The following is a 17,552-nucleotide window of genomic DNA, read 5'->3' as shown; positions in this document are numbered from 1 at the left end:
GTTACTTAGCTCCCCCCTATGAAAACATTTGCTTGGATCATATCCATCTTTGAAACTCTGTCCCCTCACAAGGGCCTTGCAGATAAAATCACAGGATCATAAAGTTATGGTTTCTGGAAAAGAGTTTCACTCTCTGATTTTACAGATGAGGAAACTAAGGACATCCAGAGAACTTTAATAACTTGGTTAGGGCCACAAAGCTCAGAGGTATCTGAAGCCGATTCATACCTAGTCCCTGCTGGTTCCGAGTCTGATTACTCATACCCATCTCCCAAGAGAAGCAGGATAATCAGACAGACCCAGAGGTAGAGAAGGTAAAATAGATGGGCTCCCTCTGGGAATTGTCAATAAGAGCACTGGCCCTGTCACTGAGGGGGAGACGAAAAAGAATAAAGAGATAGAGCCTCAGTGGGAAACATGAGACCATCTATTTGGGGAAATAACAAATAGACAGGAAATATTCTTTCTCTACTCCAGTTCAGTCCTGAGTCAAATGAAAACTCACAGAAGTAATAGAGATAGAGGAAGTCTTTTTTTTTTCTTTCTAATTAATCTTTTTTTAATTTTATTTTTTTTATTTTTTTAATATATCTTATTGGGAGAGAAAAATCAGAGCAATAGGAAAAAATCCATGGGAGAGATTTAAAAAAAAAACAGAAAAAAGAAGTGAACATAACATGTGTTGATTAGTCTCCTTAGTTCTTTTTCTGTATGCAGATGGCATTTTCTGTCCAGAGTCCATTGGGGTTACTTTGGATTACTGAACCACTGAAAAGAACCAAGTCTTTCATAGTTGATCATCACCATTTTAGCTGTTGTTGTATACTATATATTCCTAGTTTTGCTTGTTTCGCTCAGCATCAGTTCATGTAAATTTTTCCCGGCCTTTCTAAAATCAGCTTTTGATCATTTTTATAGAACAAATAACATTCCATTACCTTCATATGTCATAATTTATTTAGCCATTTCTCAATTGATGGTCATTTGCTCCTTTTCCAATTCTTTGCTGCCACAAAAATAGCTGCCATAAACATTTTTGTGTATGTGGCTCCTTTTCCCTCCTTTATGATTTCCTTAGGAGACAGACCCAATAATGGCACTGCTGGGTGTTGGAGGAAGTTTAAGGGTGATTCTTCTTAACATGGAATAGGACATTACAGAGGTTTTTGTGCATTCTCCCATTTGAGAGAATTAGGTCTTTGATATTAAATCTGACTTGATCTTAGGATCATAGGTTCTGAGCTAAAGGGGTCCTTGTTTAATTGTTATCAGTCATGTCCATCTCTTTATGACCCCTTTTGGGGATTTCTTGGCAAAAATACTGGCACAGTTTACTATTTCTATCTCCAGCTTATTTTACAGTAGAGGAAACTAAGTCAAACAGGATTAAGTGACTTGCCCACGTTCATACAATTAATAAGTTTTTGAGGCTATATTTCAACTTATTGATTCCAGACCTGGAATCTATCTAGCTGTCCATAAGAGAGGGGAGGTGGTCTTTAGAAGCCATCAAGTTGAATTCTTCATTTTATAGAAAAGGAAGCTTATACACAAAAAAAGTTAATTGATTTGCCCAGTATCACACAGCTAATAAATGTCTGAGATGGAATCTGGACTCAAGTCACTGAAACATATTGCTTCTGTTTTTAAATGTAGTCCATCTACGGAGTCCTATAATTGGCATCCTAGTTATGAAAGAAAAGGAAAGGAAGGAAGGAAGGAAAGAAAGGAGGGAGGGAGGGAGGGAAGGAAGGAAGGAAGGAAGGAAAGAAGGAAGGAAGGAAGGAAGGATGGAAGGAAGGAAAGAAGAAAGGAAGGAAGGAAGAGAAGGAAGGAAGGAAGGAAGAGAAGGAAGGAAGAGAAGGAAGGAAGGAAGAGAAGGAAGGAAGGAAGGAAGGAAGGAAGGAAGGAAGGAAGGAAGGAAGGAAGGAAGGAAGGAAGGAAGGAAAGAAGGAAGGAAAGAAGGAAGGAAGGAAGGAAGGAAGGAAGGAAGGGAAGAAAGGAAGGAAGAGAAGGAAGGAAGAGAAGGAAGGAAGGAAAGAAGGAAGGAAGGAAGGAAGGAAGGAAGGAAGGAAGGAAGGAAGGGAAGGAAAAGAAAAATCTTTGAATCCCTTGGCTTTTCTTCCACTAATCAGGATGGACTTTTCATTCAATGGTCCAGGCCACTGGCTGCAAGGTTGGGAGAGTGGGCAAAGTATGACAGGACCTTAGAGATGCCTTGTCTTTGTGATTATAGCATTCAACTTTATGTCCTTTCCTTCTGGTGTTGCCTGGTATCCAAGTCAGTTTTGCCAACCCTGGGCCCAACAGGGTAACAAGGAATTCTTTCATCTTAAACAGTGGACAGTCCAACCATTCCATGATTGATGTCTGCTCTGCCCCCTCACCCCCAACTCCTTCCTGGCTTTAGGAAGAAAGCTGTATCTCCCAGGGATGTGGTGAACAACTGGTCCACATTCCATTCATAAAAACTGTTCATGCACTTGAATGCAACAGTTGTCAACTTTTCTAAGATAAACAGGCATTTTTCTTTTAGTCTTTCACTTTGTACCTATTTTCTTTCCCTTGAAATTCCTTTATCTGCTTTGTTCTATGCCCTCTTTGGATTCTTCACATTCCTTTAAAAAGTTTTATTAATTCCTTTTGGGTTTTTTTTTTACACCGTGGTCTTTTCTAGATGTACCACTGCCCAGTAAACCTAGCTTTAGATCAGGAGTTCTTAATTTGGAGTTTATAGATACCCTCACTCCCGATCTATTGATGGATCTTAGGTGTTCTGTGAGGTTGAATGAAGGGGAAAAGTTAAATCTTTATTTTCACTAACTTCTAACAAATCGAATTTTTCCTTGAATTATGAATTTATAAAAAAGCAAAACAAAACAATGTTCTAAGAAGAATCTCTAGAATTCCTCAGAACTGCAAGAGGGGTTCGTGACACTACAAAAATGAAGAACTCCTTTGGTAACAAGACAAAGAAAGAAACAGAAAAAGAGATAGAGACAGACAGGATCGGAGAGACAGAGACAGAACAAAAATATATTATTATGTGCCAGGTACTGTGCTAAATAACAATAGGAATACAACTACAAGCAAACAAGTTAAACAGGAGCTTAAAGGGAAAGACAACAGAATAAACAAATAGAATAAACAAAGAACCATCAAAATGATACTGTTAAGAGTTTATATAATAAACTTTTATTCAGTATCCCACATGCATAGTTCACCTTTCTACCAAGAAGAAAAAAGCATCCCCCCCCCAAAAAAAAAAGCATTTCCTTTTTTCTCCCTAAAAAAATGTGGTCTAATAAGAGTAGATAGAGTACTTCAATAAAGGTCTAAATGATGAAGTCTATAAGAAAGTATTGCTTCCTGGCCTTGCGTGTCATTCTTTATTTAAAATATCTCAGAGTCATGTTGTCCTTTTTTTTTTTTCTCTTTCATCTTGAATATTCATCTTGTGGCCAGCTTTGATCTTCAGATCCTTCTCTTTTCTATGTGCAACTTTGGCTCTGGCTTTTCAGAACTTTCCAGGGCCTGTATTTGCATCATTTGTGTGTTTTGGCTCTGACTACATTCCCCGGATCCTTTCAAGTTTTCATTCTGTTTTCCTGGCACCAAAATAGGAGGAGGACTTCCTTATATGCGAGGGATTCTGCCAGAATAACTGGCACTAATGCTTTAACAGTACTCCCCATTTCTTTGTCTGCCACCACAAAAGCAGTGCTATTTTTCTACCTTTGTGCAGCACCAATCATTGACTCAGTATTTTGATAATCAATAATCAGTTTCCCTAATTCTTATTTCACCTCTTGTTCTGAGAAAGGTGAGCACAATTGGGAAACACAGAAAGGACTGCGGCTTTTGGGTGGGCAGGACCCCCAGGTCTCAAGACAGTGGCAGCAGAGCAGATTTCCAGGCAGTTGTTCAGATATCTCACAGCTCATGCTTTATCATCAGAGCTACCTGGCCTGCCACCCCTGCTTGTCAGCAAAAGTTCATACTTAAAACTAAAATTCCAGTCCTTAGATTCACTCCAATTGATATTAAGTAGTTATTAGTTGAGTTTTTTTTATTTAACATAAAATGGGAAATTGTGCGAAAGGATATGAAATAAACCCATTTGCCATTTGCTTTAGCTTAAGATGTAAAGATTTGCTGTTTTAGAAGTGTATTGGGGAAGGGCTGGCATTGCTTATATAAGTGGGACTTTTTCCACAAATGAGTTGATATTGGAGGTAGGGGCCAGTTTTATCTGGATTAGAATTAATCAAGATTAATTTCCTTAAGATTCCTAAAAACTGGGTCTTCAGTGGTCAGATCCTTCTAGTAGTTACAATTTGTGCTTTAAAAATAGAAACCCATGAACTATTTATTCTCTAAGCAGCTGAAACCTCAAAAAAATTTAGAATACAGAGATTCTTAACCTTTTTTGTATCATGTGTATCAGTTTGCAATCCCTTTTTCAGTGATGTTTTTAAAAGCATAAAATTAAATAAAGGAGAACAAAAGAAACTAATTTATATTGAAATATAGTTTCAAAAACAAATTCACAGACCCCCGAAATCTCTCCAGGGACCCTGCATTGAGATCCCTTGCATTAGACGAATATCACCACTATGCCCTGCATATAATAAGTAGTATATTTGATGTGACATCCTTCAGAAATAAAGGCAGGGTGAAGCTGTAATGCACTGGGGGAATGAAGTGGAGTGGGAGCCCAGAAATCATACAAATCCCACCATCACCTCCCATTGCCTTCTGGAGCCCAGGTATCCTCTTGCTGACAATGGGTTTCTGCTCCCCTCTGACTGCCGGACTCCTCGGTGGACAGTTTTTCCTATGAGAATATAAACCCCTGTTTCATTCCTCATCCTTAATTTTGCAAGCCAGGGCTTTGAAAATGGCAACGAAATTACCTTTTGGTGGAATCAAATCTTTCCTAGCAGCCTCCAGCTGAGAGGCATCCAGCCCATGAAGGGCAGTTAATGAGCCCTCCCCGTGCAGAGGCACTCTCCTCTGGACCAGAGAAGGTGTACTCTATTAAAGGGTTACTGCATCCCTTTTGTCCCCAGCAGTTTATTCTGTGGGGGGTTATGGGATGCCCAGCCTTCTCTGTTCTGACTGACTGCCTGGCAGGAGGAGGCTTAGGGCAGTAAAATGTTTATTACCTGTTTATTGTGTGAGTAACTGCAGTCTGGGAGGAGAAAATATTTCCCAGTTTACCCAGGGCAATGAAAATTGGATTAAGAGTTCTGGGGGCCAGGAGAGGAGCTTTTTTTTTTTTTTTTTTTTTTAAAGCCCACAGAATCAGAGGTTGTGTAATCAGAAGAATTCCAAATATCAAGTATTATTATTCACCTTCATTTGGGATCCTAAGATTTTCCTTCCTGTTGTTTCTTCCTGTTCTCAAATACATGTTATTCAGTGTTTAAATTGAATTCAGTTCATTACAAAACAATTACTGCGTACCTACTATGTGCAAAGAGCCTGAAACCCCAAAAGACAAAAAAAATGACAGTCAAAAAAAAAGTCTGTCCTCCAGGAACTTCTATTAGACTGAAGTGATCTAGTATTTGTATTCATAAATACATACCAAAGAATTTCAGGATGGAGGTAGGGCTAATAAATGAGAGGATTGGAAAGACCTCATGAAAGCTTTGCTAGAGACTGCAGCAGACAGAAGTATGAAAGTAGAAAGATGCTTAACCAGGGTGGAGCAATCAGAGTTTTTCCCCAGGGCACTGAAATTTACAGGGTGCTGACACTACTCTCAGCCCTGGCAACCTTGAAACAACAGAGTTTAGCACCTAGCTCACAGAATAATTAATTAATATAGGAAGCTACCATATGGTAAATTCTAGGCAGCTGCTCCTTCTCTCCCTATTGCTCCACTAAGGATGTGTTCTATGTTGTTTGGTACTGGGCAAGATGTGTGGTACTTGCTTCTGGGAAGAAGCACATTCCAGGAGTCTCTTTATTCCAGTGTGGGCACTGACTTTGCAAAGATGAAAAGAAAAAAAAATAGATCCTCACAGCCGGCCAGTGTGTTAGGGATAGATTACAGATATTTTAGATGTCCCTCCAAGAGATTGTGGCAAGTTCTTTGAACCCCAGAATATCTTTTTTTATTATTATTATTATTATAGTAACTTTTTATTGACAGAATCCATGCCTGGGTAATTTTTTTTTACAATATTATCCCTTGCACTCACTTCTGTTCCGATTTTTCCCTCCCACCATCCACCCCCTCCCTTAGATGGCAAGCAGTCCTATATATGTTGAATATGTCCTAGTATATCCTAGATACAATGTATGTGTGCAGATCCAAATAGTTTTCTTGTTGCACAGGGAGAATTGGATTCAGAAGGTAGAAGTAACCCGGGAAGAAAAACAAAAATGCAAACAGTTTACATTCATTTCCCAGTGTTTTTTTTCCTTTGGGTGTAGCTGCTTCTGTCCATCATTGATCACTTGAAACTGAATTAGGTCTCTTTGTCAAAGAAATCCGCTTCCATCAAATTGCATCTTCATACAGTATCGTTGTTGACGTATATAATGATCTCTTGGTTCTGCTCATTTCACTTAGCATCAGTTCATGTAATTCTCTCCAATCCTCTCTGTATTCATCTTGCTGGTCATTTCTTACAGAACAATAATATTCCATAACATTCATATACCACAATTTACCCAACCATTCTCCAATTGATGGGCAGCCACTCAGTTTCCAGCTTCTAGCCACTACAAACAGGGCTGCCACAAACATTTTGGCATATACAGGTCCCTTTCCCTTCTTTAGTATCTCCTTGGGGTATAAGCCCAGTAGAAACACTGCTGGGTCAAAGGGTATGCACAGTTTGATAACTTTTTGGGCATAATTCCAGATTGCTCTCCAGAATGGTTGGATTCGTTCACAGCTCCACCAACAATGTATCAGTGTCCCAGTTTTCCCACATCCCCTCCAACACTCATCATTATTTTTTCCTGTCATCTTAGCCAATCTGACAGGTGTGTAGTGGTATCTCAGAGTTGTCTTAATTTGCATTTCTCTGATTAATAATGATTTGGAACACTCTTTCATATGAATGGTAATAATTTCAATTTCATCATCTGAAAATTGTCTGTTCATATCCTTTGACCATTTGTCAATTGGAGAATGGCTTGGTTTCTTATGAATTAGAGTCAGCTCTCTATATATTTTGGAAATGAGGCCTTTATCAGAACCTTTAACTGTGAAGATGTTTTCCCAGTTTATTGCTTCCCTTCTAATCTTGTTTACATTAGTTTTGTTTGTACAGAAGATTTTTAATTTGATGTAATCAAAATTTTCTATTTTGTGATCAATAATGGTCTCTAGTTCGTCTTTAGTCACAAATTTCTTCTTCTTCCACAAGTCTGAGAGATAAACTATCCTATGTTCCTCCAATTTGTTTATAATCTCGTTCTTTATGTCTAACTCATGGACCCATTTTGATCTTATCTTGGTATACGGTGTTAAGTGTGGGTCCATGCCTAATTTCTGCCATACTAATTTCCAGTTATCCCAGCAGTTTTTGTCAAATAATGAATTCTTATCCCAAAAGTGAGGATCTTTGGGTTTGTCAAACACTAAATTGCTATAGTTGACTATTTTGTCTTGTGAACCTAACCTGTTCCACTGATCAACTAATCTATTTCTTAGCCAATACGAAATGGTTTTGGTGACCCCAGAATATCTTTCAACATAACTTTCTTCTTGTTTTTCATCCTCTTTCTCAAAGATCCTGACTTTATAGGTATATTCCTTCTCTTTTTTCCCCAAAAATGTGCAAAAGAAAGCTCAATTTCTATAAGTTTCAAAGTATGATAATTCAGCAAATTGCATAAAAATCCAGGCAGTCCTTTTCTGACCATTTATACTGTGTTCCATGTCGGAGCAAGGGATTATGGATATAGAAGTTGAAGGAACTTTCAAGATCCCTATGTCCAGATTTCTTATTTTACAGGGGAAGAAATTGTTCCTCAACAAATTGTGACTCAAAAAAGTCAGCATAAATAGGTGATGGATAGAACCCCCTGATTTGTTCTTTCCAGCATAGTCTACTGCTTTCAAGGGGCACCCAGAGAGCACAGTGGATAGTCAACATGGAGTTAGGAAAACTCATTTTCATGAGTTCAAATCTAGCCTCAGCCACTCACTAGCTGTGTGGCCCTGTTTTCCTCAGTTTCCTCATCTGCAAAATGAGCTGGAGAAGGAAATAGCAAACAACTCCAGTATTTCTGCCAAGAAAGCCCCAATTGGGGGTTGGACACAACTGAAAGCACTGAACAACAGTAACAACAATACTGCTTCCCATCCATCTAAGTGATTATGGCTTAAAACTGTAATCTTTGTCAAAGGCTTAATTCTAGAACACATACCAGCTATTTTGTCTTTTTTTTAATTTTTCCAATTAAAAATTGATTTCTTCTTTCTCATTTCTCCCCTCCTGTTGCAAAAAGAAAAGCATTGCAATAAATGTGCATAGTCAAGCAAAACAAATTTCTGCATTGCCTAAGTCAAAAAAATTATGCTTCCTTCTGGACCCTTAGCTCATCACCTCTGTCATGCCTCATCATTGATCCTGTGGAGCTGTGGTTGGCTATTGCATTGATCAGAATTCCTAAATCTCTGAAAATTATTTCTCTTAATTGGATGAAGTTTTCAACTTGGTCTTCATTCTTCCACCTTATTCCCTCCTACCTTCTCACTTCGAAAAATTCTTTCTCTTTCAGTCATTAACAGAAAACTTCAAAATCTCTCTCTTCCTCCTTCATTGGAAAAGTTTAAGCTAGTGACATGGGGGTGGATTAAACCCTTGATTGCCTTTGGTGCCTCTTCAGTGACCTAGGAAGGGAGAGCAGCAAGAATTAGAAGACCTATTTCTACTATTTTGAGGAGCAAAGAAAGACAAGTCAAATCACAGGCAATTCACTTAGTCCTTCTAAGTCATAATTTTCTCATCTTTAAAATGAGGAGAATAATAGTTCTTACCACATAGAGGTATCATAGGATCAAATGCGATATATCCCAGGAAGTGGTCATATTATTTGCATTTTCATCAAATAGTTCTTCTAAGTTGGAATCAATGACAATATTTTACAATGTTTAAAATTTATAAAATATTTTATTTTATTCAAGTAGCGTAAATTTGAAGTTACCAAATTAAGACCTAGCTGTATTTAAAGGATTTTGCAAAACTTCAGTCAATCAGCAAGTATTTATTAAATATCTACTATGTGACAGGTCTTGAGTTAGGTATTAGTTATACAGATACAAAAAATCAAATAATCCTCACTCACCAAGAACTAATATTCTAAACTTTATATGAATATCCATTATCATAGTTATTATCATTCTATGACAACTTATCCTTTAAGATCAGCATTCAAGATTTGGAGCCGAGACCCATGGATTCCATGAGTAGGACTATCACTCTTTCTCTGTGACCCAAAGTGGCTGAACCACACAAAATGTGGGACATTTCCTCATTCAGGAAAATGAGAATAGCCTTACTAGCCAAGACCAGTTATATATAAATAGTTATACCTTTCCATGTCGTTAGTATTTTACATACTAAAATGGGAAAAGTGTTCTAAAGGATGAGATGCTACAGCATCTTGAAGATTTTTTTTTCTTTACTAACTTTTAGTTAAAATAAACAGGGCCCTCTTGAGCATTTGAAATGCACATTTTAAAGGCCTAGAAACAAAGCAATTAATATAAGCAGAGCTTCTCTATTTGGCTACAACCTGTAACTGATTTCCATGGGACAAAGTAAATGGCAAACATTTGGCCATCCTCCTGTCTGTGTAATTTATGTAGATGAACAGCCAAATACAACCATTCAGATCCTAGAAAATTCACAGTGATGGCTACTTACTCCGGACTATCTACACTGATGAGGCAGATCCAAGCCTTTTGACAAATTTGGCAGTATTATTTGTTTGTCAGTGAAGCATAATGGAATGTAAAAGGAGCATTGTATTGGAAAGACAGAATTGGGAGTCAGAAGACCAAGATTTATCTCTTGCCTCAATTACCTCTCTGATCTTTGACAAATTACTTGGAAACATTAGGTCTTGGTTTTGCACATCTGTAGGGTGAGAGAGTTGGATTAGATTAGTGGTTCTTAACATTATTTAAGTTCCATGGAGCCCTTTGGCAATATGATGAAACCTATGCACTTTTTCTTTTTAAATACATAGAATAAAATGCAATGGATTACAAAGGAAACCAATTATATTAAAATTTTGTTATTGTTATCATATCCCATGTGGGATTTTCTTGGCAGAGATTCTGGAGTGTTTTGTCATTTCCTTCTCCAGCTCATTAGACAGATGAGAAAACTGAAACAGTGAAGTGACTTGCTCAAGATCACACAGCTGAGATCAGGAAGATGAGTCTTCTTGACTGCAGTTGCACCACTTAGCTGACCCTGTGTATTAAAATGCTATCATCAAAATATTTTACAAAAAAGGTTCATGATCTCTAAATTAAGAACCCCTGGATTAGATGGTCTCTGGAATCCAAGTCTGAAGCTGTGATCATAGAACTTAATTAGAATGACCAAGCCAAGAAGTCAATTTAGGAATGATATAGGAGGAAACTGCTCAACAAACAGAGCTATGCAAAAAAAAAAAATGGAGTTGACAGATATATGAGGTAGTGAATCAGATTCAAACAATTAAATAGATTCCTGCTCAGGTGTGGGTTGGTCTGAATAATTTCTGAGGTCCTATCTAGCTATGAGATTCTACAATCAATGGGATAACAAGTTGGGGTATATCCTAAACACAAACTGTGGTCAAGCAAAGGTGCATGGAAATGAAAGATGGATTCCACTGTGTGAGGAGCAAAAAAAAAAAAGGCAAAGTGGCTGTGCTGTCATGGGTATGAAAGGGAGTAAGAATGAGGCTGGAGAGGAAATTTGGGACTAGCCTCTTCTTTGCGGACGAAAATCTCATATACTTTTTTTTTGCCTCCTCCTTGTAGGATTATGGGGGAAAAAGGGAAAAGGAAAAACTTTAGAGATTATCTAGTCTGGCTTCTTTCTTTTACAGTCCAGTAAAAGTCACTTAATCCCATTTGCCTTCATTTCCTCATCTCTAAAATGAGCTGGAAAAGGAAATGGCAAACCACTTCACTATCTTTGCCAAGAGAACCCCAAATGGGGCTATGAACAGTAGGACATGATTGCAGTAAGTGAACAACAACAGAAGTAAAGGACACTTTGCCTAAAACAAGCATTCCCTTAGCAGCTTCCAGAATATTGTGCCATTTGTAAATTATGCTCTCAGAGCTACCTAACATATTTTTAGACTTAAAAAAATGTAGCACCTGAAATATTCAAATTGATTGCCTTATAATATTATCCTTATAGATCTCTCTCTACTATGTGCAAATGTTAATGGGGATGGTAATGATAAAATAAGTTATTAAGGGCATGCATTAACTCTACTAACAGCATACATGATCAAAAGATCAATTCATTATCATTATTAATAATAAAATTATTATTTTAATAAGTTTAACAAAATGTTGCTATTATTCTTGATTTCATTTATCTGGTATTAAACAGACAACATAGAGGTTTTCATTTGCAGTTAAAAAAAAATGGAACCGGTGATCAAAAGACTTCACTAAACATTTATTAAGCACTTGCTACATGCAAAGTGCTGTGCCAGAGTAGGAAGAATACTGAGAAAAACGAACTGTAGAGTGTATGTTCAATTGGGAGGACCCAACAAACAAAATGGAGAATGCTTGAAGATTTTTGGGTTTTGTATTGCCAGTTCCTAACAATGTCAGGCACATTGTGGGTAATAAGTGCTTGGTGAGTGAATGATTTTAAAAATGACTAATCCTTTCCATAGTTAAGTAGAATTAAAAGAGTTGGCTTTAATGGAAAAAAACCCATAACTTTGAGTCAGAAGATTGACCCCAAGTCTTGTCTGGGACTCTTGACTAGACATTTTTATCTCATTGAGCCTCAGTTTCTTCATCAGTAAAACAGTTATTAAAGCTCAGACTACTTACATAAGAGGTTTTTGTGAAGAAAGTTATATAACCTTATAGTGTTATGGAATTATGAGCTGTTATTAGTTCTGGATCCAAATCACTTTACCCTGGAATTCTGAAATAGAAAATGAGAAAATGATTGTTTAGTGTGCACCTTGTGGGAAAGAATTCTGTGGGTTGCTTAGTGAATATTGAGTCTTCCACAGCTTTGGCCCTAAATGACCTTGGAAGAAAGAAGAACGTGTCAGTGTTTATATTCCAGTGGGGTTTTACCCTAGTGAGAATATTTTGAAAAGGGAACAGGACGTGAGAAAAGTAATGTAACTCAGGATGATTTTCATCTGGGGGGAGGGAGAAGGAAATTCTTCACAGAGACCATTCACGTACTGATTCATCTCAGAGGGAAGGACACTGGAATGGCCAAGAGCAATCTCTCTGAGTCCAATGTCTCATCGTGCAGCAAGAAAAACACTGATTCTCCATAAAGTCAAAGGATCTGTTTTCAGATTCTGCCTCTGATACTTACTGCCTATGTGACTTGGACAAGACCCTTAAGATTGCCTGATCTCAGTGTTTTTGGTAAAGGGGAAGGAGAGCTAAAGTAGATGTTCTTTGTTTAAGTACCTTAAGAATTACAAACACTTTACAAATACTGGTGGGCTTTATCTTCACGGCTATTATTATTTCCACTTTACAGACAAGGAAACTTGAGGCAGACAGCACTTAAAAGACTTTCCCAGAGTTACAAAGTTAGTGACTTGAGATTAGTCAACAATTAAGCCTGCATTATGGAAATAAATGGTCAAGTCTCACCTTTTTCAGGAGACTTTTTTGGTCCTCCCAACCACTAGCTCCATCCCCTTCTATATTGCCTTGCCTCTGCTTTGTATATTTTTTATGGACCTAGTTGTTTTTTACATGATACCTCCCCCATTAGAATATGCGCTTCTTATTGAAGGGGAGACACCATGTAAATAGCAAAGTACATTTTGTTGTGGTTCAGTTGTTTTAACTCTTTGCATCCAACTCTTAGTCTGTTTGAGGTTTTCTTGACAAAGGTGATGGACTGACTTGCCATTTCCTTCTCCAATGGAGGCAGCCAGGATTACACACATGTAGTAAAGGTCTGGGGCTCTCTCTACTACCCAAGCCAGTTGTCCCACAACTAGGTACATGCAAAGGGTCAAGTGAGATAATATTTGCTTAGCAGGTTTCTGGTACATAGTAGGCCCTTATTAATGGCTCTCTCCCTCCCTCCCTCTCTCCCCTCATGTTCAACGAATGCACTCTAGCCTCTCTAAGCACCCTTCTGGGTCCAACTCTCTGATCCTTTAAAGAAGAAGCCTTGAAAAGGGACTTTGATCATCAAAGTGGGCCCCTTCCCCACCCTATACACAGGGATAGTGGTTGACATTTACCACACTGTAAGGAAAAAGGCCTGAGGCCTTTCAAGCTGGCAGAGTCCTTATCCTTTCCATCACTGTGACCACTGTGGATGTTCTCAGGGTTTTCTTTTGCTTTTTTTTTATCTGAATGCAGATTTCATGAAATATTTTTGAGGCTGGCCCTGGGACTAGCCGGCCTGATGAAAAAGAAACTCTGTGCCAGACTCTCAGAATACACCCATCCTTTGTGGCAGTTTTAGCAGCAGCATCAATAGGTGGAGAATTTCCTGTTGTCGCAGTGATTATGTCCATAATACCAAACGTTCCCTGAACCCTGTGATACGCTAGCTTGGTGATGGGGTCTCTGCGTCTCAGTGGATGCAAGCAAAGTAGCCACATGAGGTACAGGTCTGTGCTGTGTGTTCTTCCTCTCGATTGAGAGGACAACTTGTCCTTAATAGAAGCCCTGGAAAGCTCCCTTTGTAGAGAAACTAGAAAATGCAGGGATGCCCCAGATGGTCTTTATGTGGTCAGTGTGAGCTCAGGAGAGCACGGGGACGTGACTCCCTCAGCTGCCTCAAAAGCTACAACTTGGAGGTCCCTTTCTCTGCTGGGAAACTCCAGTGGGGTTGGGGAACCTCCTCAGGAGGGTGCACCTCTTTGCTGTTGGAGCACTGGCTCCTGGCTCAGGGCACAAAAGTCAAAAGCTAATTGCCCCCGGGGGAGTGTGTCCCCCTCTACCAGCCAGTACTGGCAGCAGGGTTTCTGTCTCCTGCCTGAGTCTTCAGTTCTTGGACTGAGGTTTGCATTAAAGTGACCTGGGTGCTCCTTTTCCTCCTAAACTGTGGTAGCAGCACCCCCGCAGCTGAACAGCAAAGGCTACAGAGATCTCCAAAGTCTCCAACCATCCCATTCCTGAAATGATCCATAATAAGAAAAAATAATAATAATACCAGGAATTTCTAGAGTACTTTAAAATATATAAAGCACTTTACTTTTATTATCTCATTTGAACCCAATGACAACCCTGTCAGGTTTTATTACCCTAACTTTACAGATGACTAAACTGAGGCTCAGAACTAGTAAGTGTCACAAGTGGGGTTGGCCCAAGGCTTCCAAACTTAGAGTCCAACACACTGTCCACTATATAATGTGGCCTCTTAAGAAAGTTGTCCTTCCCGGTCAATATGGAGGGTCAGTGGTACTTTCTCAGGCTACTGTCTGGGAGGAAAAGAATCAAAATACACTTGGGGTGTGGGTGTGGGGCAGGGGTACTTTCACGTTATTATACCTGCTAAAAAGGGAAACAGATTGTTGAGTGAACGTACAGCTGTCAGCCCTGGAAAGTCATGACAGATTCTCAGACCTCTCTTCCTGTTTATTGGGGCTCTACAAATCAGTGGAGGCTGTGTCAGATTGTGGAGAACTGATTTCTACTTTGACTGAGTCTTGGTCAAAGACCAAGACTTTGTCTGAACTAAGTTGTAGCAGTAAGAGCGCCAGAATATTAATTGTACTGCAGCGGGAAGATGATACTCAGATAATCATAATCATTTGCTCCCATCTGAACCTAGGACATTTAACAGGATCTGAGCATTAATAGCACATTTCTAGAGCTATGGACCTGTGGGGAACTTCTGATGGAGATTTCATTTCAATCCACATTCACCTTTTCTACAATTTCTCATCTTAGAAAGCTTTGATTTGTGCTAGTCATGTAGCATATGTCCAGTGAGCATATGTAAAGGTGACTCTCTGGACGCTCTGCTACGTTCCCTTTCACTGAGTCTTACTCGCACCTGGGTGCAAATTCATTCTAGAATCTCACCAACAGGTGAGATTGAGATTTAACCTTTATTTGAAGACCTCGTGATAATGGGGAGCTCATTAGCTACATAAAAGTTCATTTTAAGACTGCATTTTTCCCCCAGTCATACTTCTTAAGAATGGGAGCTATTTTCAAGGTAGAAGGGCTGTCTCAGTAGCTAATTGGAATCCTACCAGTCTATAGATTGCAGCCAAGATTTTACATTTCTTTTTCCTTTATCAAAATCTATCCACTTGATTGTTCATGTCCTCTTCCACTGTGTTAAAGGGAACTGACTTGGTGAACAGATTCCAAATCATTCTTTAAAAAAAAAAAGAAACACTTCAGAAAAGCAGTAGTCAAAAGGACATCTGTGAGAAAGTCTAATGGAAGCTGGGCAACTCTTCTCCCTTGGCTAGGCAAGCTGTGCCACCTGAGCAACCAGGCCCAAGAGAAGAACTGGGTGAGGACGTAGCAACTAGCTACACACCTCGATGGCTAGTTGAGCTCACCTCTTCCATTCCTGCTTCCCAAGCCCTAGTCCATAAATTACAGCCAAAAAGGGACACCAAAGGACATAACCAGAGGTGATAGAGGTGAATCAAAAAAAGAATGATAGGTGAAGAAGCACTTTGGTCACTGAGGCTTCATAGCAGGTATTTTACCTACTCCAGGTGGAATCCTCTGAGGAAGGGGAAAGTCACTAGTCAGCTTATCTGAACTTACGTTCTGGAGGCATCCAGATGTTATGTAGCTTTCCCTTCATAGATAGGGGAATGATAATAAAGATTTCTTTAGTCCCTCCTTTGCTAGTGATAGCAAGACAAATTGACACGGCAGATGTAATTACAGTCAGGAACACATGGTTCTGAAACTCTTGGGTAAATCATAAAGCTTCTCTGAAACAAACCCTTTTCTTCTTTGCTATCAATGGGGATTAAAATAAGGTTCAAATGTATTTGATAATGTATTAATGGACTTTACAAGCCTTATGTATCATTCCATGGATTCAGGGATTTCTTTTATATAGGAGAAAGGAAATTTATAAATTTACAAATATCACATTTGAGTTTCACAACAATGTAAATTGAGGAAACTGAGGATATGACTGTGAAGTGACTGGCCCAGGTCACACTACTGAGTGCCCGAGACCAGATTTAACTCAAATTTTGTTTACTCTAGGTCCAGCACTCTCTGCTACTCCACCTGGTTATTATATATTGTTAGTGTAAATGACATTTATGTTGTGCTTTAGAATTTGCTAGAGTGTTTTACAAATACTTCAGATTCCATAATTACCCTGCCTGGTAGATGTTGGCGGCAAATGGTCCCCATTTTAGGTAGAATGAGCTCTATTTTATGGTGAGGAAACATGCTCAGAGAGATTAAGGGCTTTGCCTATGGTTAAAGGAATAAATCACCCAAAAGCCAACACTAGAATCTGGAACTTCCTGCTCCTAATCTGGGGTTCTAGAGTGGCTCTGAGGCGAGCAGTGAGACTATACTAAGGCATGCAGCCCAGATTTTAAGTCATGTATTGTGCCTTGATCTTTTAGTCAGACCAGTACCCAGTGGCTATACAACATCTGCCAACTCACACTGGGGAATCCTTCCCTACCACACACTCACACTCTTCACCCTCTTAATTATGTTCTTAAATAAGCCATTCCTGCCTGGCCTGCACACGTGATGAAATGGGAACCTTTTCCAGCAAATGCTGGAGCGAGCAAAGGCATCGAGTGGCTGATAAGAGAGTCCAGTCAAATGAAGTTTAAAAATACAGCGTAGCTGACCAAGACCAAGTCTGGCACTGCTTGTCAGCAGGATTGCATTGCAAATGGAGGTTTTTGACGTAGGTCAGCTCTACCATTGGGCTTTTTTTTTTTTTTAATAACATAAGTGATTTTTTTTTTACTATCATTTAGACAGCTTAGAGAGGCAGTTTATTTTATCAAGGTGGGCAAAGGGAGGGGAATAATTTCATTCCATGTGGCAGGGAGGATAGCAGATGCTCCCTTTCATCATCCCACCCTTACCTGTAGGCTCTTCAAACCCTTCCTGTTCCTATTTTGGAGTTTGGAGATTTTTTTGTTCTCTTTAGAGAGAGAGAGGGAGACTGTTCCTTCCCTGAGAAGACCTTTCCCCTCTGTTGTTTTTAGCTTATCAAGTGCAACCTTCCTACAATGGAGTGTGTGTGTGTGTGTGTGTGTGTGTGTGTGTGTGTGTGTGTATTTTCAAGGATTTCATTCCAGGTCCTGTATCATTTTAAAGGGAGACCATTCCTTCCATCCAACACCCTGACCGCCAGAGCTCGACTTTTTAC

The 17,552-nt window shown here is 39.1% G+C and overlaps 1 protein-coding gene across 1 annotated transcript in view; it reads left to right on the top strand.

Annotated features, from left to right (window-relative positions):
• MAML3 (mastermind like transcriptional coactivator 3) overlaps nt 1-17,552 on the top strand; it is a 527,579-nt gene that overhangs the window by 452,886 nt on the left and 57,141 nt on the right. The window lies entirely within an intron of this gene.

Source organism: Sarcophilus harrisii, chromosome 6 (assembly GCF_902635505.1).
Source record: "Sarcophilus harrisii chromosome 6, mSarHar1.11, whole genome shotgun sequence".
In the NCBI taxonomy this organism is placed as follows: Eukaryota; Metazoa; Chordata; class Mammalia; order Dasyuromorphia; family Dasyuridae; genus Sarcophilus; species Sarcophilus harrisii.
Note: the sequence above shows the minus strand (reverse complement) of the source record. Positions and strands in the feature narration are given on the sequence as shown.